Genomic DNA, 21,768 nt, shown 5'->3' with positions numbered 1-21,768 from the left:
CAGCCTCTTTTGGGCAAGCGCACCACACCATTTAAGTCCAAAGTATAGAGGATGCAGGGATGCTGCAGTGTCTAGTTCAGCCTGAGATAATAGCTTTATGCATGCATTACTCTCATGTAAGGATTGGAGCAAAATTTGAACCTATCTAATTTGCACTTTCCAAAACAATGTGTGAACTGAAATGCAGTCAGCTTTTGAAATTCACATGTTGACGAATTTTGCAATGTAGTTCTCCAGCAAAATACTGCCTACAAAAAAGAAGAAGCATATACTAGGGTAAAGTGTGTATAAAATGCATATATTTGTGAAAATAACATACTAAAATGCATTATATTAGGGGAAATTGCTTTGCAAAAATAGGTATATGAAGCAAAATTGCATGCAAAAATGTGCATATTAGGAGACATTTGCACTAAAATGCTGATGAATTTTCATGACGACTTTCTTAAAAAACAGTTGGAAACTGATGTAGAAATGTAAAGAACTGAACTTGACTGGAAAAATGAGTTGCAGGGAGGAACCAAAATCGACGTATGTGCCTGTCCTTACTTATAAGTAAGTGATACCTAAGTAAAGGCTGGAGTAAGGCCATGTTGTTAGCCCCACCCCCAGTGTTGAGTCTTTAAAAAACAGCTGTGTGTTGTGTGCAGTTTTCTGTATAAAAAGGCCAACACGAAAACTCTTTCTGATGTGTAGGGGTGCTACACAATTGGGGCAGCTAATTGTACAGGTATCCTGATCACATGAAACCCCTACATACAAGGAGAAGCTCACATGTTGGCCTTTCTATATAGTCAGTGTTGTAGCAAAAATGCTACAAGTTCTCCCAGGTGGAGAATAATAGCACACACACGGGTAAAATCGAGTTCAAGGCTCCTTATTTATTTACTGCAGTAAAGGCAAACCATACACTTCACACAAGGGGTGAGGTATGAGAGAGCCCCCCAAAACAGGGATTTTTATACCCTTTACAAAACAAACTGGTTAATTTTACACTCATCGTTTATTATGTTCTGCTTAATCAATAGTATAGTTACTCTTTCCTAAGGTCAAACAGTTAATCCTTACTTTTGCAAGCGTATGTTAAACAATGGGTCACAGTCCACTGACCATGCTTATTTCAAAATGCGAGCCTTAAGCTTTTAAGCAAACAGACAGATACAAGCAGTATTTAGGCAAATAGGCAATACTGTGACCTTTACATTTTTCAGACTTCACAGTCAACATCATGCAATGTCACAGGCAATGCTAAAAGAGTAACTCCACTCTGGCCTGTACTCGCATATGCCTACACACAAGTAATGTGTACTTAGGGTCACTACAGTGAATGCTATGGTACATATGCACCATGCCGTTCAGTGATTCTGTCTCTAGTTTACTGAACCATTAACCTGACAGCACTGAGGTATTGGGAAGTGGTAGAAGTACAAGTCCATATCTGTGCATCTGTACAAGTCCATCTCCTGGCCCATTTGTCCAGGAATGCCATAAATGTCTGCTTGAGATGGCATCCATACTTTACTATGTTTCATTTTTAAGATGTTTTAAAGATGTTGCTTGTTTACAGGGCTGGCCCCAGGCATGCCGGGGCCCTTGGGCATCAGCTTGCCCCGGTGTGTGCACATGTGTGTGCGTGCACGTGGGGGGGCCCATGACCCCCACTTACCTGCCTCTGCTTCTCCTTCCTCTGGAGCTACAAGGGCCCCTAAAGGGCCTCTCCGCTCCCCTTCCATGATCCGCAGCAACAGCTGCAGATTGCAGGGCAGGAGCTTCCACCTGCCCACCATTCCCTTGTCCCACCTACCTGTCTCCTATCTTTTAGCATTGCCATTAACCAAGATGGGGGACACAGGTTCCCTAAGGGGATGAAGCCTCCGCCACCATCTTGGTTGATGGCACGTGTGGAAATGGATCAGAATTATGAGTAAAAAGGTGCAAAAGTGACCCAGTCCAGAAATAGACAGATTCATCCACCTCCTACGTGCAAGCTGGCCATCCGTGGCTCAAATAGGGAACATGCAAGAGAGAGCACAGTCTTGTAATCCAACATGGTTTTGTAATTTGAGGTGTTACCAGAGGGAAGAGCTAACAGTGGGGCTATGCATTTAGCTGTGCCCTTGAGGGTACACATCTCTTCTGCCCCCTCTCATGATGAGCAGCAACTGCTACAGTGAGAAGCTGTTTATCCATGGAGGATCCCCATGTGATTCAGAACCTGTGATTCAGGTTCTCAATAGTGTGGAAAGCCTCCATCGATACAAAAGGCTCCCCACTGCAGAAGTTCTCCTGCTCATCATGAGAGGGACTGGAAGCATCATGTGGTTTCAGGGGTGGGGCTAAACATGCAGCCACACTGTCCCTGTGTTGCCTCTTCCCTCTCGTAACACCTGGATAACACTAGCAAATGCTGAAATCATATAACAGTGAAGGCTGAATCCTGTAACCTATAGGGTTAAAACTTATGATGTGATAAGATCCAGACATGTATCTCATTTGCTAGCCATTTTTGAAAATGCCATTTATTTGATCAACCCTTATTCTTTCTGTGAAATATAGCTGGACCTCTTGCCATGCCATGGAAATATATATATATAAGAAGGGGATAGACTTTTATTAATAAATAAGAATAAAATAAAATGTATCCCAAGTCCATTCAAGGGGGATGTGCTTTTAAGTTAGTAAGAAACTTGAAGAGTAGTTCAGTTTATAGTCTTTGGATTGATTCCCATGCTGTCACAGGTAATCCAGTTAGTCTACTGCAGGATCAATACCTCTGCAAAATATTGAAAGGGTTTAATGTCTAACTAAGTGCTACAAATGTGGCTACATTTCCCTGGATCCTAATCTCTATTTGTCTGATAATTACTGTGTTCAGTTTGATCACCAACTGCCAATAATTTTTTGGCTGTGTTTCTTCCTCAGAAAACACCAGCAAGTTGTTTAACACTAATCCAGACCTATAAAAAAAATGAATCCCTGCAGTGATTTTTCCTGCCCCAATCTACATTCCAAGGTATCTTGGAGCAATATCAGCTTGTGTTTGAAAAAACAATGGAAGATTTTTAAACCCAATACTTTAACAATGGCTGGGATAAAAAAGCACTCCAATGGCACAAATAAATAGATTTCCTGGGATATTTTTTTGTCTCAAGCCCTTTGTGGCTTTCAAAAAAACTCCCTCCATTTGCCTTCTGAACCTGCATCAGTTTTTGTTGGATTTTTTTTTACCCGAACTTGTTCCATTACAAAGAGAGAGAGAGAGAGAGTTGCCTTTCACAGGATCTGTTTTTGTTCCAGTTGTTTATTTGTTTGTTTTTGGTATAGAACGAAAACGGTATACTCTCAAAACTGATACTGTTTTTCTTCCTCTTCTTCTCTCTCTGTCTCAAATGCACATTGACATAGAAAATTGAATTATAAGCTTCATGGGCCAGGGTTTGGCCGGTCTTTAATGTTTACTCTGTATGTGTATATATATTATTAGTGTTATTGGATTGATCTACAGTGATAGAAAGGAGACTTTACAGGAGTAAATTTGGCCCAAAACACTGGTGGTAGCAAGATTACACTCTTCACATTGGATTGTAAAATTCTCAAGTGCAACCATTCCATATCTTCTTGGACTTCCTTGCTGGTTCTCCCATTACATCTCCCTCCTCCCTCCCTCTACATCACTTCTTTTGTCCCCGTCTCCTTCAGTTTTGCATTTAACATCTCCCTTGGTTATGTAAAACAATCCTTAGACCCCATATTCCACATTAATTCCCCTTGAAAATACTCTTCTTTATGTCCTCACCAGCATGCTTCCTCTCTGCCTTTGTTTCCTTGATAGAATGCAATTACCAGTGGATCAAATATACTTTGAATGAAAGTTATGATGAATTTTGAAAAGTCACAGCTTGAATACTGTTCATTTACCATGTTCACAATTTTGTTTGAAATGAAAATGTTTGACATATTGGTATGGACATCTTTGAGAAATTTGCAGCAGTAGTTGAAGAACCTCTTATGGGCTAGGTGGGATCTACATACAGGGATTCTATTGTAATATTTCTTTTATGGATAAGGGTCACTAAGACTATTCCTGGTCTGTCCTTCCCGAGAGGGTACAATTTATTTATTCATGTCCCACTTTGGGGAGGCCTGGGTCAGCTCTGGGCCCACTCTTTGGAGAAGACAACCATGAAACCACGTTGTTCAAGATATGTTTCAATAGAATATGTGTTTTCTAGGACCTCTAAAACAGCAGCATTAGGGCTGTATTAGACACTTAGATCTCAAGGCCTATTTTGGAGTTAGGTACAGTCTATATATCCTTCTCCAGTTGAATTCAACATTTTAAACACTGACGTACCTTCCTCACCCTTCTTTTAAATTGTTGGCTCTTATTTTGTTAGAACTGGAAGTGTTTCTTACGTTTTATTTCTCAGAACCTGAACGCTCGAGTTTTGAGTGACATTTAATTCCCAGTTTTGCAGATTCAGCACATTTTGTTAGTGTCTGGTGATCTTCAAACAAGTGTACAATTGTTTGGTGCTCGTTTGAAGGGAACCTTGGATTTTTAGTGCTCTGCTCATTACTAGTCTGGTTATTTATATTCCTCTTTCTAAAGTTTGTGAAGGGATCCTTACTTTCATTTGGGCGAGAAAACTGACAGTTTGAGTGAAGGTCAATACTGGCAGCTTGCCATCTCTTTGTCTAACCCAAATCTAGTTAAAAGAGCACTGTGTCAATAATGAATGAAGGGTTGCATGTTTAATGTGATCTGTGACTTCCTGCTATAGTTTGAAAATAATCAGAAGCACTAATCAGAAAATATTACTCTTTTAGCCTTCCTGAGCATGAGTTCTGTCTCTTTTGGGAATAATTTATTATCGTAAAACAAGAATAGCACAATTTCTTTGTTTTGCTTCCATACAGCTTAAAGTTGTAACTTCTGATCATTGCAGACTTAACACCTACAAATTTATTTTCCTTTTTTCTTATGCTACAGCAAGCTCAGCCTTTGATCCCAGCCCCTTGTTCCAAAGCTGCAATAACCCTTCAGATGCTGAGCACCCAGTAAATTAAAACATTATAATTTGGCATAGCGTACTTTGTCGATTCGTCCCAGTGTTTCACTAAACTCGGTTCCAACCCTGCCCAAACTTGTGTTTCAGTTCCCTCATAGTCACCTGCCTCAGGCCAACACTGACAAAACCAAACAGCTTCAGAAGTTTGAAACTGCCTTATAATGAGCAAGGCATTTGTTTCTCTAGCTCTATATTGCCTACAGCCGGGAGGAGGGGGGAAGGAGCCTATATTGTGCCCTCCAGATATCACTGAACTTCAACTCCCATCATTCCTATTGGCCATGCTAGCTGGGGCTAACAGGTGTTGTGGTCCAACAACATCTGGAGGGCACCACTTTGACTAACCGGTCCGCACTGACTGCCAGAGGTACTTCAGAATATCATACAAGAGTCTTTTCCACCTGGAAATGACAGGGACTGAACCTGGGGCTTTTTGCGTGTAAAGCGTATGCTCTTCTACTGAGCTCTTACCCTGGGGGGTCCATGATAGGGATGGAGTTCACTATCTGCTTATGTTTCACTTTTCAGTTCGTCAGATGGGCTGCCAGTTACAATTAGCCATAAATTGTGTTCCACTAGCTATTGTGATTCCCAGTTTGCCCTTTTGTTTCGTTATTTTTTCCAAAAAATATGTTTTTTTTCTGTTATTCCTTATGCTGCTGTATAATTTATATAATGTATACAGCAGCAGCTGATTACAAAAATAATTATATAATTCTCAGTGTGGATTTAAAAAAAAAAAAAGTTACGGTGTCCCAACAGCCACAAATGCATGCAAAGAGTAGGAGCTTATTTGATGATGAGACGGACTTGTGGATTATCCCAGAATTTGATACCAAATTCGATGTTGTGAATATTCCAAACCATGTAGTCCATGAGAGTGAAAACCAGATTAATTGAGTTTCACGTCGTGTCAACGTCCCACTTTGACTTATCCCCCCCTTCACTGCTCTCCTTCCCCATGTTTTCACTTCATGTGCTTGAAGAAGCTGATATTTTGTGCAGCTGTTTAACTAAGTTCAATTTTGTAACAACAGAAAGGCATTATGACCCAATTAAAATGTCATGAGAGAAAGAGGGTTAGAAAATGGGCTTCTGCCCCCCCTTTTTTGCAATCGTAAAACAGGTTTTTCACATCTATTTTAATTAGACTTTTGTAAATGCTTTACATGCTTGAATTCTTTAGCCAGTGTTAGAAATGACTTGTAACCATGGAGCTCATATTCCTTTACCACATCCCTGGATGCCACATCCAGACATCTGACATCACAGTCAAAGTTCTGTCTGATTTTTGCTTCCAGCTATCAGCTGGTGGGTTAGTCACAAATGTTTTAGGAAAAGAGGACACTGCAGTCTAACATTTTAATGCCCAAAGCACTCTGTTTCACCTCACACCATCTAGCCACTGCCCAGGGCATTTTACTTCACCTACCACCATCTACCCACTAGGCTTTGAGATTATGCTTCAACCTCTGGTTCACCTGAAATTTTTACTTGGGAACTTAATAGATGTTGAGAGCTAGAACCCAAGGAGTAGTCTGTAAGGAGCAAATTCATTCTTTGTAAAGGAAAGTAATGAAGGGCTTCAAAATGTAAACCAGCATAACAGAAGAATATTTGAGCAGCCCTGGTGGATCAGACCAAACGCTCATCTAGTCTAGCATTCTGTTCTCACAGTGGCCACCCAGATGCCACTAGGAATGTCACAAGCAGAATATGAGCACAGTAGGACTCTGCCTGTTGTCCCTAGCAAATGATATACAGAGGCACCCTACCTCTGGTACTGGAGACATGTAGCTATTGAAAGCCTTATTCTCTATTAATTTGTCTAATCCCCTTTTAAAGTGTTTACAAGCTGGCAGCTATTACTACATCTTATGACTCTGTGCTATGTGCTGAGTGAATGCTTTACGCCACAGGTAGCTCCAGATGTTATGGACTACAACTCCCATCATCCCTGACCGTTGGCCATCATTGGTTGGGGATGATGGGAGTTGTAGTCTAAAACAGCTGGAGGGCATCACATTGACTACCCCTCCTTTACACGCTTGAACCAATGTTACTTTCTTCTGCAGGGTGGGCATATCCTATAATTGAATTTCCTACTCGGTTCTGCTCTTACATTTTTGAGTTTTAAGATGTAGAATAAGGAAAGACAGGGCTGTAGTAAGATACCACAGGATTTCTTAGCTGCAATAATCCAGGTTTTTTGATGTGGCCACCAAACTACAAGTTCATTACATTGACTTGTATTAGATATGACTGTGCTGTGGCTGCACCTGTGGCTACCATAGATGTGACTTCCCGTGTCAATGGCTTTTCACATTACCTTGGCAGGCCAGGAAGTGGTGAAGTCATTTCTGCTCCCCCATCGTTGACATAATGCATGAAGGAAGATGAATATTCATTTATCCCTAATTTGTGGGGTTCCACTAATTTATTTTTTTATCTGATCAGTATATTTTTACTTGCATTGTCTTTCTTTAATAACAGGTGCTATTTGACACACACACACACACACACATCTTCTAAAAGGTCTCTAATAGGCATTATTCTTCTCTCACTCTATTAACTATCATGAAGCATTTCATCTGTTTGAATACATATTTCACTTTTGCGATAAGAAAACTTACTAAATTAATCTTAATTTTACCCCTGAGAACCATAACCCCTTTCTCAAATATAATAGCCCTTCATCTCCCTCTCTTTCAAAACACCCATTTTGAACTTATTATTTCACTTTTCACTTTTGTTGCTCTGATATTAAGAATATTGCCCTAAATCCAATATTGTGGGCTTAAGCATATCTTCCTCTATAGTGGGTCTAGGCCATTGCCTCCAAAGTGGTACACCAAAGATTTGCTCTGAATAATGATGATGATGATGTTTCTTTAGAGTTATTATGACATTTCAAAACCAAATAAATAAAAAACAGAGTATGTGCTGAATTAAGCAGTCTGCATTTCTTTTCCCCCCCACAATACACTTTTGCAAAGATGCAAGACAATACAGTGATTGATTAATCGGGCTTTCAACTTTGAACATTTTAAAATAACATTGTTATGAACACAAGCAGAATAGACAATGACTGTGGAATACAGCTTTTCAAAGGATGCTTGCTGAAAACAATTAAAAGTTTAATTAGACCTTTAAGCTGTGATACTGTGCATATCTACTTAGAACCAAGTTCTGTTGAAAACAGTGTAGGTTCCTTCCAGCAATAAGATTGAAACGTTCTTATGCACAGGGGCTTCCCATTCTCTTCTATGAAACAAAACTCTTCTACTTTTTACGGGCTCTCCACACTGTAGAGCACTACAATGTAAAGCATGCTTTTATTAATAGAAAAGTGAAGCTTCTACTTGTTTAGAGCTCTACAGGTACATCATGTCTGCTGAATCAAAGACAATATCTGTGCTTTCAAACAAAATGATAAAGGCATGATCCAGTAACTATAACACAATATCACGTCTACGTGTAATGGGTAATCAGTAAATAACAGTGGTAACAAGCATGTTTAAATAATTCCCACTGTGTCCATTGGGTTTTACTCTCTAATAACTGTGCTGGGATTGCAGCCTAAGGATGTAAGTACATTGCATTGTAGAATCAGAGCAAGTGCCACATTGTCCAGCATTCTTTCTAACGGATCAGCTGAATGTTTCTGGACACTCGCATGCAGGGCACGAAGGTAATTTATATCATTTTTGGAGAGCCTAGAAATGTGAAGGCTCAGGAAAAACTGGGAGATAAAATGCTTTTCTCCCTGTTCTTTTTCTCTCCAGATCTTTCTGATTTCTTTTCCTGGGCCTCTACATCTCTAGGAGAGTCTGTGACCCTTCTGATGTTGTTGAACTACAACTTCCATCATCCCTGACCATTGGTAATGCTGACTAGAGCCGATGGGAGTTTGAGTCCATCAACATCTGAAGGGCCACAGGTTCCCCATCCCTAATTTCTGCAGTAATTTCTCCCTGTTGATGATCTTCCACTAAGAACCAAATGGAAACAGTTGCCTTTTCATTTCCTGGTAAGCACGTGGTACAGACTAAGTTTGCTGCACTAAGCTAAGCTATACTTACTAGCTTGTATCAAAAATCACTTGTTTCTTCTAACCCATTTTACTGTACATTCCAGTTGAGGAAATAGACGTGTTCCGCCTTATGCTGTTGTCAGGTCCCAGCCAGAGGAATCCTCATCAGAGAAAGACCAGGAGATTCCATTCCTGGACCCAGCCCTGGCTCAGACTCCAAATAAGGATAAGAAGCCAGGATCCTGTGATGAGGCCCAGTGCAGGCTGTCTGCACCCGGGCACGTTCGGCTTCTAACATTGAGGCTGAACAGCCCCTGAGCCAAAGGGAAAGGCGTCACCTCTGATGTCAGATGGAGACCCGTCCCGTCTTGAGGAGTGCCTGACTACAGGCCTGGACTCCATGGCAGTGAAGAAGGACTCCTCAGGTGTAAATGACTCCTTGAGAATAAAGGTCTGGCTGCAGGTGATCGGTGGAAGTCAGCTAAGATGTGGTTCAGCAGCTCCAGCATTAAAAAAACAGTGCTAGGTTGGAAGGGCTGCTGGAAGAATGTGTATGTACTAGCTCTGTACTTGACCTGGTTAAAGATTGCCTGTGAAGCCTAGGCCTGTCTCTTGCCTTGCCCCTTACCTGTGTTGCTTACAGACTGCTTGGTTTCTGACCCTGATTCCTGCCTGACTCCCTTGGTTTTGAGGTAGTCTCTAAACTCTGACTTTGGACTGATCTTGGATTCTGCCCTTGGGTTGCCCTCCCTTGTGTTTCTGCTGGGGAGGCTCTCACCTCCTTAAGGAGCTCTGTGAGAGCAGGACATACCTCTTGCTTTTCACTGTGGCAAGCCAGCAACGGTGTCAGTCTTTCTGTGTGGGCAGTGTAGGCAAGCATGTGTACATTTGTGTGTATTAGTGATGGCCTCCAAAGAGCTATTCACAGAAAGCAGTGACTAGTTGCTGTATCAGGAATCATGTCACATCCTGACAGCTGTATGAGGGTTTCTGTTGTAGCTGTTGCACTGTCAGTCAGACACTGTGATGTTAATATTTTTTTAAAAGCCATCATGTTTAAAGGGTGCTAGTGTCACTGTCAAGTATAGGACATTTTGCTGCAATAAATGTGTTTATTTTAATTAAAAACAGATTTAATTGGTGTGTTTAAAAGAGGGCCTTCATCTCCCCAGAAATAATATCTCATACATAAATACCACATCTCTATTCAAGATTTTGTACAAGAAATAGCTGTGATTTAGGAAGTACCTACAGTATGTTATGCCAACAGCAAGTTCCAAGCCATAGTGCAAACAAATAGCTATAAATATATTTTGCTTTACCAATCTCCATCAAAGACAAATATTAGTGAACTGACTGCAGTAGTGACAATGGCCTGGTCAGCTGTGCGGCAGATACGTGTGAGGGAAGTTGGCAGAGGGATGGAATTTGCTGGAAGAAGCAGACCTTTGTTGATTTTGTTCAAAAATGTCAGTGTGTGAGGAAAGTGGATTCCAGATCAAAGGTCTACTACTCTTGGAAATATATTTAATTTTATACCCCGCCTTCCTCCCAGTAGGAGCCCAGGATGGCAAACAAAAGGGCTAAAAAAAAAACTTTAAAAATCATACAGACTTTAAAATATATTAAAACAAAACATCTTTAAAAACTTTTTTTTTAAAGCTTTAAAACCATCTTTTAAAAAATGGTTTAAAAACATATTAAAAAGCAATTCCAACACAGACATATACTGGTATAAGGTCTCAACTTTCAAAAAGCTTTTTGAAATAGGAAGGTCTTCAGTAGGTACCGAAAAGATAACAGAGATGGTGCCTGTTTATTTATTTTATTTATTTATTTATTTTCATTTCTAGACCGCCCATAGCTAATAGCTCTCTGGGCGGTGTACAAAATGAGATTAAAATACAATATAGAATAAAATCAGTAACAAAGGAACACATTAAACTAAAAACATTAAACATAAAGCATTAAACATTAAAATGCCTGGGAGTATAGCCAGGTCTTAACCTGGCGCCTAAAAGAAAGAACCGTAGGCGCCAGGCGTATTTCCTCCGGTAAGCTGTTCCATAATTCGGGGGCCACCACAGAAAAGGCCCTAGATCTAGTAACAGTCCTCCGGGCATCCTGGTGAGTTGGTACCCGGAGGAGGGCCTTAGATACTGAACGAAGTGAATGGGTAGGTTCATAGCGGGAGAGGCGTTCCACAAGGTATTGCGGTCCCACACCATGTAAGGCTTTATAGGTCAACACCAGCACCTTGAATCTAGCTCGGAAACAAATAGGTAGCCAGTGCAAGCGAGCCAGGACAGGTGCTATATGCGCAGACCGATTGGTCCTCGTCAACAGCCTGGCTGCCGCATTTTGCTCTAGCTGAAGTTTCCGAACAGTCTTCAAGGGCAGCCCTACATAGAGCGCGTTACAGTAATCCAGTCTAGAAGTTACCAGAGCGTGAACAACCGAGGCAAGATCATCACTGTCCAGATAGGGGCGTAGTTGGGCTACTAAGCGCAGGTGGTAAAACGCATTCCGTGCCACCGAGGCCACTTGAGCCTTGAGCAACAAGGAAGGGTCAAAAAGGACCCCCAAACTACGAACCTGTTCCTTCAAGGGGAGTGTAACCCCATCTAGAACAGGATAAGCATCCACCATCTGAGCAGGTGTCTCAGTCTTGTCTGGATTGAGTTTCAGTTTATTAGCTCTCATCCAGTCCATTATCGCGGTCAGGCAACGGTTCAGCACATCAACAGTCTCACCTGTGGAAGGTGAAAAGGAGAAGTAGAGCTGCGTGTCATCAGCGTACTGATGGCAACGCACTCCAGAACTCCTGATGACCGCACCCAGAGGCTGCATGTAGATGTTGAAAAGCATGGGGGACAAAACCGACCCCTGAGGAACTCCACAATGGAGAGTCCAGGGTGTCGAGCAATGTTCCCCAAGCACTACCTTCTGGCGACGATCCGCTAAGTAGGAGCAGAGCCACTGCCAAGCAGTGCCCCCAACTCCCAACTCCGCGAGCCTCCCCAGAAGGATACCATGGTCGATGGTATCAAACGCCACTGAGAGATCAAGGAGAATCAACAGAGTCACACTCCCCCTGTCCCTCTCCTGACAAAGGTCATCATACGGGGCGACCAAGGCTGTTTCAGTGCCAAAACCGGACCTAAAACCGGATTGAAACGGATCCAGATAATCGGTTTCATCCAAGAGCACCTGGAGCTGGCCGGCAACCACCCGCTCCAGAACCTTGCCCAAAAAAGGGACATTCGCCACCGGTCTGTAGTTGTTCAAAACATCTGGGTCCAGAGAAGGTTTCTTTAAAAGAGGTCTTATTATTGCCTCCTTGAGACTACCAGGGACTACTCCCTCTCTCAAGGAGGCATTCTCCCTGGCCCAGCCGGCGGTTACAGCCCTGCTAGTCTTCACTAGCCAAGATGGGCAAGGGTCCAGAGCAGACGTGGTCGCCCGCACCATTCCAAGCACCTTGTCCACTTCCTCGAGCTGCACCAACTGAAATTCATCCAATAATAAAGGACAAGACCGCGCTCTGGACACTGTTTAATATTTAATGGGAGGGAATTCCAACGGGTAGGTGCCACTACACTAAAGGTCCATTGCTATATTGTGCGGAATGGACCTCCTGATAAAATGGTATCTGCAAGAGGCCCTCACCTCCAGAGCTCAGTGATTGACTGGATATATAAGCGATAAGATGATCTTTCAGGTATCCTGGTCCTAAGCTGTATAGGCCTTTGTACACCAAAACTAGAACTTTGAACTTAGCCTGGTAGCTAATAGGTAGCCACTGCAATTCTTTCAGCAGCGATGTGACATATTGGCAATACCCTGACCAGTGAGCAGTCTCACTTCCACATTTTGCACCAGCTGCAGCTTCCAGACCAACCTCAAGGGTAGCCCCACATACAGTGCATTACAGTAATCCAGCCTGGAGATTACCAGTGCATGGACAACAGTGGTCAGGCTATCCTGGTCCAGAAACAGCCACAGCTGTCTTAGCAGCTAAAGCTGGTAAAAGGCTCTCCTAGCCACTGAGGTCACCTAGGCCTCTAGCAACAAAGATGAATCAAAGAGCACCACCAGACTACAGACCTGCTCTTTCAGAGGGAGTGTGACCCCATCCAAAGCAGGCAACTGACCAATTATCCGAACTCAGGAGCCACCAACCCACAGTGTCTCTGTTTTGCTAGGATTCAGACTCAGTTTATTGGCCCTCATCCAGACCACCATTGATTCGAGGCAGCAGTCCGGGGCTTACACAGCCTCTCCCAATTCAGATGTTACAGAGAAAAGAGCTGGGTATAGTCAGAATACTGCTGACACCTCACCCCAAGCCTCCTGATGATCGCTCCCAAGGGCTTCCTATAGGTGTTAAACAGCATGGGGGACAAGACAGTATCCTGCAGCACCCCACAGCACAACTGCCAGAGGGCCGAAAGACAATCACCCAATGCTATTTTCTGAAAATGACCCTGGAGATAGGATCAGAATCACTGTAAAACAGTGCCTCCAATCCCCATTTCACCAAGTCGGCCCAGAAGAATACCATGATCAATGGTATCAAAAGCTGCTGAGAGATCAAGTGAGAATAACAAGGTTGCAATCCCCCTGTCCTTCTCCCAATAAAGGTCATCCATCAGAGCGACCAAGGCCGATTCAGTCCCATAACCAGGCCTGAACCCAGACTGGAATGGGTCAAGATAATCTGTTTCATCCAAGAGTACTTGCAATTGCTGCGCCACAACTCTTTCAATCACCTTGCCTAAGAAGGGAGTATTTGCTACCGGTTGGTAGTTGTCGCAAACCAATGGATCCAGGGTGGACTTTTTCAGGAGCAGTTGGATCACCACCTCTTTCAGGGCGTCTGGGACCACTCCCTCCTGGAACCTGATCTATCTACTGGGAACTCCCCCAGGGCATTCAGGAATCCATTAGTCTCTGGGGGCAGACCATCTTAATCTGTCCACTACCCCTGCAGGAGAATGTCAGAGCCATAAGTCTAAACTTCACCAGGAAGTGGTCTGACCATGACAATGGGGTGACATCCACCCCCCTATCTCCAGACCACCCCTTCCTCCATCTGGAGCAAAAACCAAGTTGAGGGTGTGCCCTACCCTATGTGTCAGGCCGGTGACAACTTGAGACAGCCCCATGGTCTTCATGGAGGCCATGAAGTCCCGAGCCAGAACACTAGAGGCAGCCTCAGCATGGTCGTTGAAATCGGGCAAGACTATTGCTCTGGGCTCCTCCAGTACCACAGCCAAGATGGCCTCCACCAACTCACTCAGAGAAGCTGTCGGGCAGCAGGGTGAATGGTACACCAGCAGCAACCCTAGTTTACTGTCTCCTTGGCCTGACACCAGGTGCAGGCCCTCACAGCCAGCTCCAAGACAGAGTGGTTTCCTGGTGACAGAGATGGAAGTTCTTTAGACCACAGCAACCCTGTCCCCCTCACTGGTGTTGCACCGAGTATCCAGGTGTGCAAAGCTAGGTCAGATCAACTTCTCCCACCTCACCCACCCATGTCTTGGTAATGCACACCAAATCAGCACCTTCATCCACGATCAAATCATGGATGAGTGTGGTCTTATTGTGTACCAATCTGACATTAAACAACAACACACGCAGGCCAGTGGGCACAGTAGATGAGCAACGAGGAACCCATCCATGAGAGGAGTGGGAGCAAGGAACAAGGTGTAGATAGCCTTGCCCTTGTCTTCTATGGTAGTTCGCCACCTCCCCATGGCTATACCTCCCTCTACCCATGATCACAGAAATTGGGGTGGCATCACCCATGTTCTTCCTTACTAAGACTCTTCCTAAACACCTGATATGGACCCAACAAGAGCCCACTAACAAAACCTACCTGAACCCGTTATCCAAGTTGGCCTCTGATAGAATTGGGAACAGTCAGACCCACTCAATATCTTTCAAACAGGACACATCTACTCACTCCCCCCCCATCTTACACCCAGGGATGGGCAGCCTCTGCCAGTTACAAACTCTCACTCTGAAAGCATCTGGCGACTATCTCCTATTGTTCAGTTCACTGCACAGGCCCTCACCCTGCGCAGGAACTACACATGTGCCATATGCCCTCCCCACTACCAGTCTCCTCTGGATTGGTTAAAAAAAATAGCAGGGGTAGCACCCACAACCTCAGGACTCCCAAAGGACCAACCCCCTTTGGTGGCAACCCTTCCGGGGGCAGACCCACCGTCCACGGTGAGGCGGGCTTTTATGCCCCCTTACTCAGCCAGGAGCTGATGCAAGAGGCTGCAAGTCCTTGCAGCACTTACCAGGGACTTCAGCTGTCTCTAGAGACAGCAACCCAGAGGACAGAGCAAGCCAGCACCCAGATGCTCAGATACTCACTTCCAGGGCAGGTGTTCTCCAGTCCCCCAGTGCTACAGCTGTTCCCCCCCAATAATATTTAATGCTAAATAATATTTAATATTCAAGATTAAATTCTCTCCCCCCAAAATAATTTTGACAGCATTTGTTGTGGTTACATTTTATACATAGTAATACCCAAACATAATAATGCTCCTGAGGAATTATCATGTGTCTTCTGAAGGGGGTGGGATTCCTCTGGGAATGCCTTGCTTAGTACCCTTGTCCAGTCACTTCAGTCCTGGGGAGAGGCATACTTAGTAGTGCTGAATGCTCCCAGGGTTTGTCTTATGCTGACTAACACCAGGGCCTTTAGTGTGGCGGCACCTGCCCTTTGGAATGCACTCCCAATGAACATCGAGCAGGCACCTACAGAATTGGCATATGGGCCAATTAATGCTGGCAGTATAGACTTTTTTCAAATAATGAGGAAAACATTCTTCCAGAATCCTAGATGTACAACTTAATAAACTGATATATCTCATTATTCATCCCACATATAGAACCAATGAACACACCGTATATGTATATGTGTGTGTACACACATGCACACACACACACACACACTGGTAGTCACATACTAAAATAGAGACATTTTGTATGTGGTGGAACTAGTTTCATGAAAATTACAAAATATGAGGTACATTTTGACCCTTTAACAATGTTCTTCAGTTACATTAATTATGAGGATATAAAATGTGTCTGTAAGAATGATTTGTTAACATCTGCCTGATTAGCGGTAGCTTAAAGAATGGAAATCTATCAAAGTGCTTAACTGGGTTTAAAAAACCTGGGAATTATTAAATATGAATAAATTAACAGAGTAAATTAGGACTCGGAAAGGGAGACAGAAATCTGATCATTTTGTGGAAGACTGTGCTCAGTAATTATGTATTTTGAAACTGAACCTCTGAAATGGATAAGTCAAATAAGAACAAAAATTATATGTGGTTTTTGTTTGGTTTTCTTGCTAAGTGAACCAAAACAAAAGTGAGCAATTAGAGAGGGGTGAGGGTAATTGTAATTATTTTTGGAATTTGTAGTTGGAGAGCGGGAGTTCTCTTTTGTGTTTGCTGTAATATTGGTTACAGAAAATCAATAAAACAATAATTTATAAAAAGGGAAAGAACAACTTCATCTCCTCCTTTCCAGAATATTTTTTATTTTTTTATTTTTATTTTTTACACTTCCCTCAAATATGTATAATATCTGCTGCAACCTGTGTCCGCATGAGGGATTTTTGCTTTAGAGGGTTGTGGGAGGTGATTTGGAAATCATTAATACTAAATTTTACTTGCTGCTTAAGAATTACTTGGAAGACTTAAGGGAAGAATTAGTTTTAGGCAATATTGTTTTATCTGTATATTGGGATAGGAGGATTGGCACAACTAGTAGTCTCGCTGCTTGCACATACAGATGGTTGAAACCGTTTTACCCATCACCAAGTGCCAGAGGGTATGTTCTTCCTCCTTCTAAATTTCATTCCAGGTATATGTCACCCAAGAGGATAATTTTAAGCAATGTAAAGAGGTACCAAAAAAAAAAATCTTACCAGCCACTCTCAGTCCAGTTGGAGCTATAGCATTGGCAGAAAAAATATGTAATAGGGCGACCGCCTTATGCATTATCAGAAAAGAGAATATGCGGCACCAGAAACAGGATAAAACAGTACGTAAATGGACAAAAACTTGCATAAATGTTGCATAATGTATGTTAATAGAAGCTCATTTAGAAGTAATTATTATAATTTAATAGAAATGCAATATATCTCACCATAATAGGGAAGAGTGTAACCAGGTGACCTGTGTACCTGCTCAATCTGCTGTCCAGGTGCTATGATGGGCAACTGTTCTTCATTCTTACAGTTCTTCATCTTCAAACTGGGCTTGAACTGAACAGCCCTTCAAACAGAGGACTCTTTCAATCAGGGAGCTGTCCCTTGACATCCGTTATAGAGAAATGTCTATAGCCCTAATATATAACAGTGCTACTATTTCTTCTTCTGAGAACAACTGAGAAAGCAGATCACATTCTAGTGATTATTTTACAGATTCTTGAGCACACTTAGAATGAATGTGTTTGTTTCAATCCTCATTTACTACTTGTGCTTCTATGTAAACAACAGGTAGCTTTTGCTTGAAGATGGTGGGGTTTTGGTACTTTTGTCTTTCCTCATTTTACCTCTTCTCAGTTCATTATTGACCAGCTAAACAGGAAAGATACATATGGAGAATGCTAGGCAAACATAACTAGAATTTGCTTCTAGGGATGGATGGATGGATCAGCCTGTTTCCATTCCATGTCAGTTTCGCATAGGTCTGTGCTTTACTCTGGATGTTTCAGGATCTTTCCTTTTAAAGCTACTGAAGGCTTCAATCGCTTCTTCAGGGATGTAGGCCTTGCTTCACATTGACAGAGGCCTCCTGCACTGATCTGGTACAAAGGTATCATTGTACCATGTTGGTACTGATAGCACCTTCTCACACGTGGTCCACAGAAATTGTCCTGCCACAATGACAAAAGCCACTACATATGTGCAGTGAAGACTGCCATACTACAGTAATCTTGAACCAAGCTCCAATGGGTCAGAAACAGATCAGATGGTTCAAGGTAGGCTAATGATTCATTCCAGGCAGGCAGAAAAATGTTGGAAAGTCCAGAAGCAGGTGATGTAGTCCAAATCAGGTCATGAACCTGAAAGCATCAGAGGAAAGGCACATGATTCCTTGTGGGTATTGTAGTGACACCTGGCTCAGGTTGTCGATCCAAGCTTGCGACAGCACCCAGGGTATCTGATTTTTTGACAAGCTGCAATAATCGTTCCTACCGTTATCAGGATGGTATTGTGGAGCAGTACGACTCAGGCTAGACATTCCTCCACCTACAAGCTGTCCTCATAGCACAAGAAATAAGGCACCAACACTAACAGTTACTTTGGTATGAGCCCACTGGCTTTGGTACTTTCCAAATCTGTTTTGTCCTTGATAAAACTATAGGTCCGCTATGGAATTCCACACAAGTAATGAAAGTTGGTTTGTGTTTCTGTCACCATCTTTCTGAGAGTGAATAAGCTATAACCAGTCATCTAAACCTTGGGGAACTGATAAATCTTTGTCATCTGAATATAGGATAACCATATGTAAATAGCATTCATATTGATCAGAGTCTTAGACTACAACATAATATTATATGTTATGCACCAGATAATTCAAATAATCACATTTATGTTGGGTATAAAGGTCTACAAACAACAGGAAATGGTGTCACTATTATAATCTCTCATCTATTAATTTTTAGAAATGTATTTGTTTAAAAGGTATATAGGCTTCTAAAAGAAGCTATACAAACAAAATAAAAACATTTAAAAAATAATTAAACCTAAAACATCATAAAACAAATACAAAACTTTGCAGCCATCAAAGAAGCTCTGATCTGCCCAATGGTGCCCCCCAAAAAAGAAGTTCTGATCTGAACTGCCAACAAATTGCCTCAACAGCCTGAACCCTTCCAAAATAAACAGGTGTAACCCCTTCCAAAAGCTGTGTTTCTATATTTTTTTCAATGCACAGAGCCTTACAGCACTATCCCATTTATCTTTGCAATACCTTTGTGTTCCCATTTTACAAGTGGGAGAGGAGTCTGGGAATAATTGTTTATGGCCACTAGGTGGGTTCATGGCTGATCAAGCTTGCCTATTTGTTTCTGAGCCCATACATGATGGAGCACTATGCCAGCCCACCCTCTGAAATCATTAGGGTGCCACCGCTGGATGAGATGGGGGAGAGCAATGCAGCTGAGGGCCTTCCCCGCTTTGACACCCTCCCTGTGGAACTCCTGGCCTCTGGATGCCCGTCCATCATTTCTGTTCCAGCTTCATTCAGGCCTTCTTGAGCTTGTCATCGATTAGGCTCAGGAAAATTTGTTATGTAGAACAGTCTATGGGATTGTTTCCTTGCTGCTGTATTAAGGTTGCAGCTGATTTTATTATTTTATTTTTGTTCTGTTATGTCTTTGACAGTGTGAATGTGAACCACTCTGGGATTTTTTAAAATTAGGCTAAGTTTGTGTTCCAGGAAAAGGGGGGTAAACCTCATTCTCTGAACAGCAATAAATGCTATGGACCAGCCTTTCCCAACCTTTGGTTCCCCAGATGTTGGTGGATTACAGTTCCCATAATTCCTGGCCATTGGCCATGCTGTCTGGAGCTGATGGGAGTTGTAGTCCAGCGACATCCGGAGACCTAAGGATTGGGAAAGGCTGCTATGGACATATTGCTGCTGCTACTTTTTGGTGTCTGCTTAAAACTTTTTTTGTTTTTGTTTAGGCAAGCCTATCCATCCTAGATGTTAATGAGTTTTAATCTTTTTAGTCTTTTGCTATTTTAATAGTTTTAAAAATGTGTTATTTACTTGTTTTTTTATCAATATTTTAATGGTTTTTGTAAACCACTTAGAGGTTTTTTTTTTAATCAAGTGGAATATAAATTATGTTAAATAAATAAATGCTTATTGTCATAATTAATTTAGATTTTAAGAATATTGCTTTCAAAAAATGAAACATTTGTCAACCATCCACACCACTTTGGATATGACCGACATGTAAGACATAGGAACCTGCCCACTATTTGTCCATTTAGTGCAGTGTTGTCTGCTTTGTCTGGCAACAGCTCTCCAAATCACCTGTTGGTTGCTTCAGTTGGAAATGCTAGAAGGACCCCCTGTATACAAAACATGTGCTATACCATAACTTATGGTCCCTCTCCTGCACAAAGTACACCTTCCATTTTCAAAGCAGGTATTCCTGTCTAACTAGGCTTGGTAGATATTGCCATTAGGACCTGCTTCTTAACTTGCCAGGAGTGTGGGATTTCGATGGTCTTTCAGACATGATATGGTGGTTTGCTGTGATGTGGCTCAACAGGCAGCTGGTGGTTACAACTGGTTCAGAAATATGACTTGATTACTCAAGAACCTGGGTATACGTGTTGCCTCTAAAGGCAATGTGTTTGAAGTGATGTCAGGTAATATGGATCTTTGTGACCAGTATCACATGAGTCACCACATGTTGCAGTCATTGAGTGATGATGTTACAATAACTGAGTGATGATTTTCATATGAATTTGTCCTCTGAGATAAGTCTATATGCTCAATTGTATTTAAAGGATTTATCAACAGAATTTTGTTCATTTCCTCTCTCTTTTTCTGTCATTCTCTCCCTTCTTCCTCATGATTCCTGTCACTCTGAATGAGTTGAAGGATGACTGTCTGAACTGAGGAGTCTGCTTCTACTTATTTAGGTTCCCATGTGATGCAGACCCCTGATTTTCCAACTCATGGAGGGTCAGAACTAGCACACATTGTATTTTCTGGATTTGTATAATTCCTGAGTAGAAGATATTCTCCAAACTGGGGTAGCCCATGGGGGGAGTGACAGAAAGCAATGTGCTTCATTTCACATACCATGGTCTTCTGTCTCATTGGGAGGCAGACTCTGGCATGGCTTTCCAGTTTGAAAGCCAAAAATTAAGATGGGAGCATCTGTCTCTAAAACAGAATTTCTATTGCAGACAATGGTCCAAGTCAGTTTATAGCAGCAATGAAAACTTGGCTGTCACAATGGAAGGAATCTGGAAGAACTGATTAGCCTGCCCCTTCCAACATAGATATACTCAGCCAGCCAAAAAGTCAGACGGTACGAAACTGCTTATATTTTTCAAAATTTACAAGCAATTATACACACTGCTCAGCCACCTCTTAATTATTTTGAGGGAATAAAGAGCAACTATTTTAAGGTAAGACATTAAGGTAAGAAAAATGTTCCCCCCTTGAAAATATTAAACTACTATGGGCTGGAGGGGGAGTTAGTTGGCCTAATATGGGCATTGCCCTAATATGGATTGCAGAGGAAAATGAATCCCTTTTCCTTCCCACTCACACATCCACACACACAAAATCCTGCACCTGCAATTTGGCAAGCTTAATCCATTCTGGAGGGGCTACTGTGCAAATTTCATCTGTTTCTGCTGAAAGAGGGAAGGCTATAGCTGTTTTTCAGATTCCCCGTAAGAGTGAAAGAGGAATATAGAGCTTTGTTTTACACAATGCAGAGAGAGCACAGAACTCAGGAACAGAATAGCTTTTTTGTTTTTTTAAGGGACATATACAAGGCAAATCTTGGCCTGTGCACACCCCTAGTTTATATAGCATATGCCAACTTCAAAATGGATAAAAAGCATGAATATTATCCCTTACACCA

General features: G+C 42.2%; 1 protein-coding gene across 16 annotated transcripts in view; it reads left to right on the top strand.

The window, feature by feature from the left end:
• Window positions 1-21,768, top strand: part of LINGO2 (leucine rich repeat and Ig domain containing 2) — a 982,977-nt gene that overhangs the window by 663,443 nt on the left and 297,766 nt on the right. For 2 of the 16 annotated variants that reach the window (XM_061631598.1, XM_061631588.1), the window contains exon 8: window positions 21,080-21,204. The exons of the other annotated variants lie outside the window; for them this stretch is intronic. The gene's annotated coding sequence lies outside the window, so the exon portion shown is untranslated. The remainder of the gene's footprint in view (window positions 1-21,079; window positions 21,205-21,768) is intronic. 16 annotated transcript variants of the gene reach the window in all.

The sequence above is a fragment of the Rhineura floridana genome, chromosome 1 (genome assembly GCF_030035675.1).
Source record: "Rhineura floridana isolate rRhiFlo1 chromosome 1, rRhiFlo1.hap2, whole genome shotgun sequence".
Taxonomy (NCBI): domain Eukaryota; kingdom Metazoa; phylum Chordata; class Lepidosauria; order Squamata; family Rhineuridae; genus Rhineura; species Rhineura floridana.
The sequence above is the reverse complement of the archived record's forward strand: the minus strand, read 5'-3'. Positions and strand labels throughout refer to the sequence as shown.